Raw genomic sequence first — 10,125 nt, forward strand, 5'->3', positions numbered from 1 at the left:
GCTTGGGAAATATCTGGCAGGAGCTGCCTCTTTTCACGAAGTACAGTAAGGGTCATGGAAATGCCTTGTGGAAAACTCTCTGCAGTCATTTGCCTACAGCTACACTAGCACACATTTTGATTGCATAAAGATATTAATGTTTCACTGAAGTAAATTAAATTTGTCTAATCCACAGTTAACTCATGCATCAAGAAAAGACAAAAAAAAAAAAAAAAAAACAAACACTGTGCAGCAGCTGTGAGAGAAAGGGGAAAAATGAGAGAAACAGCCCTGCAGACACCAAGGTCACTGAAGATGGAGGGGGAGGAGGTGTTCCAGGCACCAGAGCAGAGGTTTCCCCTGCAGCCTCTGAAGAAGACTATAGTGGAGCAGGCTGTCCCCTGGCAGCCTGCAGAGGACCACACTGGAGGAGATCTCCATGCTGCAGCCCGTGGAGAAGCCCACGCCACTGCAGGTGGATGTGCCCTGAAGGAAGCTGTAGCAGTCAATGAGCACTGGCACAGGTCGCCCAGAGATTTTATGGAGTCTCCTCCTTGGAGATCACAGAATGGTTTGGGTTGGAAGGGACCTTGAAGACCACCCAGTCCCAACCCCCTGCCATGGGCAGGGACACCTCCCACCAGACCAGGTTGCCCAAAGCCCCATCCAGCCTGGCCTTGAACACCTCTAGGGATGGGGCATCCACAGCTTCTGTGGGAAACCTGTTCCAGTGCCTCACCGCCCTCTGAGTGAAGAATTTCTTTCTTTTTATCCCATTAATAATATTTCTTTAAGGAAATGGCAATGTATTCAACCTGAGAAATATTCCTCATGGTCTTCTCCCCTTATCCTCAGAGGCAACTTATGTCTGCTTTGTTGTGGGGGAGGAAGGTGTTTGTAGTTGTGTGTTTGTGTTTCTTACTATCCTGTTTTTAATTTTCAAGAAATAAAGTCAATCTTCTCCAAGTCAAGTCCGCATTGCCCCCGATGGCAACTGGTAAACGATCTCCCTGTCTCCCTGGATTTATCCCGTCCCAGGAGCTTTTTCATCTTATTTTCTCCTCCAAGTGCTATTGAGGAGGGAGATCAGCTGTGTGTGTGTGTGTGTGGCAGCCAGCAGATGTTAACCCACCACAAGCACAAAACAGTAGCAGTAAGAATAAGCAAAAAAAACAAGTTGCCTGTGCTGTAGGTGGCCAGTAACATTGGAAGCAAATCTTTCAGAGTATTTTCTGTTGTTTTTTTCATAGCTGTGTTTGCAGAGACAAACTCCAGCTATACACAGTACGGTGTTAATATTTTCAGTTGTCATGATACAAAATATTTACTGGCCTCCATCTCAAGCACTGTTTTTAGGTATATCAAAGGTCACCCATCAATCTGAATTGTTCATGCTAGGCTCCACTCCAAACGTATTCTGGGTTAGGAATATTTATTATTAAGCATTAATAACCATTTGAAAGAGAACATTGACGTAGTACTGCTATTTTATAAAAGATAATGAAATGTACCACTAGAAATACAAAATGTCATAATAAAATCTGGGCTCAGGATAATGCATTCTATGCAGTCCCAGTATAAGAAGTTGATTGATCATCAGTTCCCTAAAAAGTTTTATAATTAGCATACGTTATGCATAGATTAGGTTTGGCTTTTTTTTTTTTTTTTTTTTTTTTTTACGTAAAATAACTATCAGCAGCACCACAGGTTGGTTGTGAACCTGTGTGTTTACGAGTTAAAAAATAAATAAGTTTAGATCCTTAGAAAACAACTATATTTAAGAAAGCATTAGCGTAATGACATACACAGTCTATTATAGAAGTAGAGAAATCTCAGACATCTAAGAAGTCCTTTAAAGCCCAGTTAGGTGTAATTATTTCTGACACATTTTGCAGTTACGCTGCGAAGTCCGTAGTCATTTATGTTAAAAACACTGTAATTACAGAGCATCTTCCCTCACACAGCTACTTGACTTGGTTTGCTGCTGCGCTTTATTAAGCAGTGTTTCCAGATGCTCTTCCTGCATGTCAAAAACCAAGAAAGAGTAAGAAAGAAAATAAATAATCTTATTTACGTATAAGAAAGACTATTGGTTTGCTATTGAACTAGGCAAGCTGAAGTCTACAGAAGTGCTCTCTTTTTTTCTCCTGAAGAGCTAAAGTGCAGATGGCATTGTTTTGGTGATCCCTGTACCAAATGTGCTTAATTTATGTGCTGCCAGTTGCAGTTTCCAGGCCTTCTTGCCTAAGTAAGGAATTTGCCTGGTAAAGCTGCCCAGAACAGTTGTGGAATATTGTTCTCATCTGCACTTGACTCTCCAAGTAAATATGCTTTCCCAACAAAAGCCAGTATCTTCCAGAACAACTAATGTGTTTTCAGAGATGATTGATTATGTAACAATAAACCTCTTTTGTTTGAAACCAGAAATTACAGAATAGTTTCTGCAAATAGCTAGCTATTCCAGTTTCCTATACAGAAAGTCATCTCATCGTTGGATGGGATGGCCAGGCTGGTTTTGCTTGTCATGGTAAGCATAATATGTAAACTGCATTAAGAGCAGAATTTCGTCCAGATAAAAATGTGCAGTCTCTAATCGAGTTTCACCTCTGTGACCACCGAATTCAGTAAACAGCTCTCTCAGTACCTCCTTGTCTTATCTGTCGCTGACGTGTTGGTACCGTGTTTAGTTTTCACAGGAGTTGTGATCACTGAAAACAAAGCAGCTTTTGTCACTAATGACTAAAGGCAGTAGCAACTCCATGGATAAAAGCCACTTCTGCCTCCAGGACTTCCACTTCTCTGATTTTTTTTTTTTCTTTTCTCCAGAAATTTCCAACTCCTGATAGAAAACCTCTGCTTCTCACTTGGAAGCTCCCAGATCTTTTCAAACCACTCTAGTTTCCCTTCACCTAAATCTTCCTCTATGTCTGACGCTGTTATCTAGATGTCACCACCTTCAAGCATGCAATTTCCTTTGCTATTTTACCCGTGCCTTGCTCCTTTTGCACATGCGGCTTGTTCTGCAGCTCTTGGGCTACTCTTGTGACCTTCCATCACCTTTGCCAGATTCCCTGAGGCCACATGCCAACAAAAAAAAATACTTAATGACTGAGGAAAAGGGGAGGGGAATGACACAACAATATTTTTTTTAAGCAAATGTGAATTTAAATATATGTGTGTGTATCTGTCCTGTTCTATATGTAGATCGTATCAAGTCTGTAGGTAGAAATTGTCAGCCTCCTTGTTTATATGGCAATTTCTGCATAGCTGTCTTCCATGCTAAAAATAGAGAGATAAAAAGGTTTTGGCTGCTTCGAGCTGCTCTCTATTCCTGACAGATCATACAGGCCACACTTAGTGTAAAGCTCCTATTCAGCACGGCGATGTGGCACCATGATGAAAGCATTTTACACAATGGAGCTGTATCTCTCCATGAGTTTTCTGTGCGCAGGCAGCAACTGTGCCTCCACACCCGTCCCGCAAGGCAGCGGCATTCTGCTCTGCGGTCTGCGTGCCCCGCAATCCCATATCCTCCCGTACTGTTTAACACACAGACCATGAGACAGATCATTCGACGTGGGCGGGCAGTGGGCTGAGTCCTGGCCGTGGGCCAAACTGACCTCTTACATTCTCAGCATTCGTGAGCTCTTGAATCATGAATATGGTAATGCTGCTAAGGCCGCAGTCCGAGGCAGCGGCATACTCCCTCGTCTTCACCGCTGCAGAATAATTTTCTGAAAGAAACACGATCAGGTCGCTGTGTGTAAATGCTGTCTTCCCTTTGTAGCTCTCGAGCCCAAGGGTGTTGTGCTGGGAGGGGAATTCTTCAGCTGCTCTCGCCCTGTCCGTATCAGCCCGCATTCCTCCAGCGGCAGCACCCGCCCGCCCTGGACTGCGTTACAGATTGTCTTGGTAAAAATAAGCCGGGCTTTGTCAAGCTGTGGCCTCTGCTGTGCTCTTTGTACTGGGCTGACGGAGCTGGGAGGGATGCTTCCCTTCTCCCTCCAAGTGTAACGTGAGAGAATCATTTGTCAGGCAGCCAGCAGCAGCATGCTGGCCGGGTTCGGACACGTGTGACAGATGAACAGGACCCGTCTCAGTGAGTGAAGGGTGGCAGCCAGGAGCCTCTCACCACCCAAGAAAGGGTAAGGCAGAAAGCTGTGACTCACCTGCGAAACCTGGGGCCCGACTGGAGCAATATATAATTGATTTTTAGCTGTGAAATTATTCTTATAAAATTAGTGCTTCTCACAGTGAGGTGAATCACTTGGCTTGAAAAGCTCCCCATCTCAGCTCACACATACACCGTGCTTAGTAAGGATTAAATAACTGGCAGCCTAGGCAGGACTCCAACGCTTTCTCTTAGAGGTCTATTACTTTTTTTTTTTCTCTCAGAGAATAAAACCAGGAGAAGTCATTCTGTGTAATGCCCCCCACACCCCCCCTTTCTCCCCTTCCCTCCCACGCATGGCAGTACAAATCTCTGCTGTCAAGTGTTGCAAGGTGCTTTAGTCAAGAGCCTTCAGCAGACTGAGCTGGATCAGATATGATCCCATACAAGTGCTCTTCTGCTTTAATAATAAAGAAGAAAAAAGGTCTGGAACAGATGCATTGGTTATGCTTGGATCTGACTGGCATAATGCTAATGGCACAGTGCTAAAGCTTCAAAAATGTGATGAACAGGTGAAGCTTTTTGGTTGTATAAAAATCTTGTTGTATAAAAACTAAAACCTTCGCCTTACACAAAGCTACAATGGTCATTAGGAAGTCAGTCCCTGTTTCCCAAAATAGAGGAATTTTGGGGCACCAAGTTAAGGCATTGACTTTTCAACAGAACGAAGTACTTCATGAGAGCGAACTCAGCTGTATGGCCATTACCTGTGGTAATGCCACAGGACGTAATACGCGCTTCACAAGGACTATTGAATGTGATGGTCTGGATCCGGTCTTTGGTTCAATAAATCCTTAATCACTGACTGCCAGGATGCAGAAGGGCATTTTGGGGGAAGTGTTGTCATACTCCTTCCCTCGTGCCCTCCACTGGCTACTGCCAGAGATGTAATGGACCAGCTGGATCTTCCATGTCATCAAGATCAGTTGCTGTTGGTGTACTCAGAGAGATCATGCTTTTTCTCTTGATAATCTTCAGTTTTGTCCTCATTCTGGTGTCCCCCACTCAAAACACCAGGACTTTACTGATAAGCTCCGCATTGTATCTATTCAGACCCTGAATGAGCTCCAAAAGCAAGTCAGCAGTATCTCAGATTCATCGTCCTCTTGCAGCTGCACCACTCACTCACTGTGTGTTACAGATAACGGAGAGCACACATTCCAGATAAAATGTGTTTTCGCTCTGTTCTTCGAAGAATTCAGCTCCCCCAAGTCTCCGATATGCAGAGAGGCTGCAGAGTTGAATGTAGATAAATTCCTGACTTGATTTTGTATTCCCACACTTTTTTTTGGTTGTGGCTGTAAGTAAACATTAAGCTAGATCATTTACCAGCTTTCTCGAACACAAAGCCTGTTCTCTGCATCTGTTTGTTTATGTAGCTAAGTGACCTATTAAAATGGAAGTTAAAACAGCCACACCAAACACGCATTCTGCCTGACATAACAGGCAGGTACATGCCTCTCTCCTCTACAGCTGCTACAGCTGTTGCACAAAAAAATCACCACGACCAACCCTGCGAAAAGTCATGGGTGAGTTATTGCTGGTATCGAGGCTAAATGCAGGGAGAAACAAAGGGCTGAAAGAAAATCCTTGTTTCCAAAGGACAAAAAATGTGTTACAAATGAAAAGTCAGTAAGGCTTCCAGTGTGTGAAAGTGAAAAGGCGACTGAACTCAAACATGTTAATATTCATGGGTAGATTTTTAGTGTTTTTTTTTTTTTCTTTTTTTTTTTTTCATTCGACTTGTCACAGTGAGAAAAGTATGTGAGAAGGTAGCTAGAAACACCTTCTGCTGGGATGGTGGGATTCTCCCAGTGTTGCTTCAAGCTCTCACAGGCATTGCACCCATAAACATATCTAACCCTGACCTGATGTAGTAACCTTTGCCTTAGCATCCCAAGGCTCAGACCAAAACCAACAGCATTACCTCCCCTGACAGCTGCAGTTATAAAGCAGATAGGTGAACAGCATTAAAACAAACTCCCAAGGATGTTTGGGCATAGGTGGCAATTAGTGACACTGCAGCTTCCACAGCAACGAGCCTAACATGGGAACAAAACAGGAAACTCTTTGAAGGCTAAATGAAATGTGGTGGCTTTTCTAGGCAAGACAGGAATACCAAAAACTCCAAAACACCTATGATAAATGTGTATGCTGGCTCCGGCCTTATTTGACTGTATGCTTCTGGGTATTGAAAGACCATGCCGTCAGGTTCTAGGGCTGATTCTGGGCTCTTCTGCAGCTGCACTATCTCTGGGACTCATGTGCCTCTGTCCGATTTTGTCACAATATGTTGACAGATTGAAAATGTGGTCATGGAGATACATGGACACACACTTGCACAGAGCATGACTTCCACTTTTTGTTTCCTCGGGAAGCCAGGCAAAACAAAAACGCACACACACACACAAAAGCCTAATAATTTAAAGATTTTTTTCTTTATTTTTAACCTACATGAAAACTACAGAGGCTACGCTCACCCCGAGACCTTTCTCCTCAAGGCAAGTATCGTGTAAGTAGCATTTACCAGCCTACTAAGAGCTGTCAGAATGAATCTAGTCTATGGATTATATTTACTGCTTTGGTCATTAATGTAAGTGCTAACAGGCTTTATAAACCTGCAGGGACCCTTGCTGATACTCCTACATATGGAAACAGAGCACATTATCCTTCTGAAAAAGGGAGTAGTAACTATCATGTTAACGGTTCTGCTATGACATGAATTTTTCTCTAGTCCTTAAAAACTCCTCCAGTAAATAGAAATAGTCCTAGCAACAACCCTGATATAAACACAAATGTGTTTCCTGAAAAGCAGGAAGCAGCTAACAATCATATCATATGACCTGCTAAATACAGAAGAACTTTGCTGGGGTTTTTCCAGGACATTAAAGCACATTTCCACGTGACCTTGTGGGAGATGACTACTGCCTGGTCTGCTATTACTGGAAAATCCTTCTCTGTAACAGAGGTGCTTTACACATTTTATCCTGCTTTATGAAATTAAAACCATAGAATCATAGACTCATTTAGGTTGGAAAACACCCTTAGGATCATCAAATCCAACCATCAACCTAACATTGCCACCAAACTGTGTCCCTACTCACCGCGTCCACATTCATCACCTTGTAGGGCTCCATTTCCACCTTCGCCTTGTGAAAGGCGTAAGCTGAGAACACTCAAGGGTCTGCAGCTCCATACAACCCCACATTTTGTCTGGACCATGAGGGCCTGTAGCTCTTTTTGTGAAAGCTGGATCTCCCACATGAGTAATATAAGGATTTCATTTGCTGTTACTCTGTGATACCGCTGCTAGGACTGACTGCTAAGATCCTTGTCAGCACTGACTACCAGGAGTTAGGAACCACCTGGGATCTCTCTGCCCGTCACGTTGGAGCACCAAAGAACTGTCCAGTGGAAATGAACTGCCCTAGGCTTACACCAGCCTCAAACTAATCTCAAACTAATCCAGACTTGGCCTAGCAGCCAGATGTTCCTTAATCCACATCCTTTCTGTCATAAAGGGTCGTGACACTCCCTAAAACATAAGCATGGACCTCTTTACCTATTTAATCTTTTGCTTCCTCACTTGGGAAAAGATATCATGTAAAAATCCATTTCAGAGAATTTACATTGTGTTCTTATGTTAGTCTATTTATAGAATGAACCTTGTGGACTCGGTCAGATGAAGCACCTAGAAAGAAATCTTTAGACTTTTAGGTGCCTTAAACTTCCAGAGGCACTTACTGGGTTTTAAAACACATCCATAAGCAAGCTGTGGCAGTTAAGCTCAGGTAGGATTTTGAAACACCTAAGTGCCTTTAAAAATCCTGGACCAAGCCTACGAAGACTTAAAGAGAATGCAGGCTTTTGAAGATGCACATTATAATGGCAACTGCACCTCCAAAGTCAGCTGAACTGCTAAGTAAACACCAGCTCGGATGAAAGGGATTCAAAGGGACATTTACATTCAGTGACCAAGAAATGGGTGTTGCTTCTTTTCAGATTACTAGCAATAAAACACAGGGAAGCTGCAGGTTGGTTCAGGCCTGACTGAATATGAGAACATATTTAAATCGTTTTAAAATGTGTTAAAGTGAGATGCAAATACTCTGGGTAAACTTGCTCACCGCTGACAATTCCACAGTCTGACGTTCATTTCACTTGGTTGCTTTGTATGCGTGGGAAACTGGCTGAAGCTTTGGCCTCTGAAGGACATTGGACCAACTGCAGATGAACCTTCTGAAGAAGACAGCCACTGGCTGGTACATACAGCTTTTCAGGACACGTGTGGACTAAAGGCTCTACTGCAGTAGTCTTACTGCTTCTTTTACCCCTTCACTGGCCTACATAAGTCTATTTTTTTCTCCCTATTTTCAATCTAAAACTATGATTTGATTCAGAAGGCTGCTGTTGGGTTATGGGATTAAAGGCTTATTTTAAGAACAATGGCAGGTGGGGGAACCCCAATAACATACCCATGGAAAAGGAGCCTTGGCCCCGACTCCTCCCAGAGAGGGATCAGCCCATGGGCCAGGTGTGACACCCATCACCGTGAGTCAATGGGAGAGGCTCCCTGTGCTCCTGGGCCTTGCTGCCTGGGGGTATGGGACTCAGTAGGGAATGCAGGGGAGCAGAGTCTGTGGGGTCAGGCAAGACTTACCAGGGAATGCTTAGAGGAGGAGTCAGAGGTAGCGAAATGAGGGGCTGGAGGGGAAGGTTTGGTGAGTAACAAGCATGGAAAAATAAAAGGATTAGGGGTTAAAATGGACCCACTAGGTGTAAAAAGTCTTGTCTGGCTATGCCCTGTACTCATCACCTCAGCCTGGCTTGTCTCATTAAACTCTATTTTGATTATTTTCCTGGGCCAGGGGACCCTCCATTCCCCTTGTATGTGTGTGTGGTGTCAGCAATTGGAGTAGGGGCCACAGGACACAGGGGCTTTTGTGTCTGTGCTGCCAGCACCTGAAGAGACCAGAGTGCATGTACATTGTATGGGCCTGTATGTCAGTGCGTTCACCAGTAAAAATCAAGCCAGGCCGTGCTGGAGAGCAACGTAAGAAGCTTTTCTGTTCATGCCAATCGGTGTGGCTGGACATGTGTGTGTATAGGTGTGGGATGTGTGTGTGCCCATTGGGAACACACACTCAGTCTCTCCACTAGCTGGACTTGCGCTAGTGGCATCGAGCTGTGGCAGCGGCACCTCTATCCAGCTAGCAAATTTGGCAACCCTAACAACTACCTTTTGGTTTTATGTCATTATACCACTTAACATAGCAGGTTCTTGAACTATGCCTAGGCTCTTTTGTGCCACGAGAGTAAACCTGTTTTAAAAATCCTAATTCCAGTGTTGTAATGGTTATAGGAATGATCTGAGATCCTGCCATCAGAATGCAGGATAGCTTGCCACTGAGAAGCTTAATGCTGCTCTTGCACACAGGGTTTAAAGTTGAAAGTCCTTATTCATGCAGGTCTTCCACAGGTGGATTTCATAGCTGATAGCTGTGCCTGATTAACAGAAGGGGTATTAATCTGTCCTTGATTGAGATTAGTAAAAAGCAAAGCCCAGATGACAGACACACTGGATTGGTGGAGAGAGCAATCCAGAGACTGACTTTTGGAAGTGGCATACTAGCAGAAATGATCCTAACAAGATAACAATGCTCTGATGGCAAGTATGAGACACAACGGTGTATTAAAGGATCTGCAAAGCATGGGGAAAGCCAGGCCTGAAGGCATATTCAAGGACATATAGACTCAAGCAGAGCCCAAGATGACCTCAATAAGCAGGCTGCTGAGCAAATGACTTGCTCATGGATCTCTTCCAAAAATGCAGATCACAGACAGAAGGACATTTATTTGAGTCCTTCTGCAGAGAAAAAGGCACATAGTATCCAATCCTGTGGTGCTGACTGCTTGCAAGGCAAACGCGCTGATCCTCCAGCTGCTTCATGGATGTCAGAAAGGCATTTGACTCA

Source organism: Anas acuta, chromosome 2 (assembly GCF_963932015.1).
Source record: "Anas acuta chromosome 2, bAnaAcu1.1, whole genome shotgun sequence".
In the NCBI taxonomy this organism is placed as follows: Eukaryota; Metazoa; Chordata; class Aves; order Anseriformes; family Anatidae; genus Anas; species Anas acuta.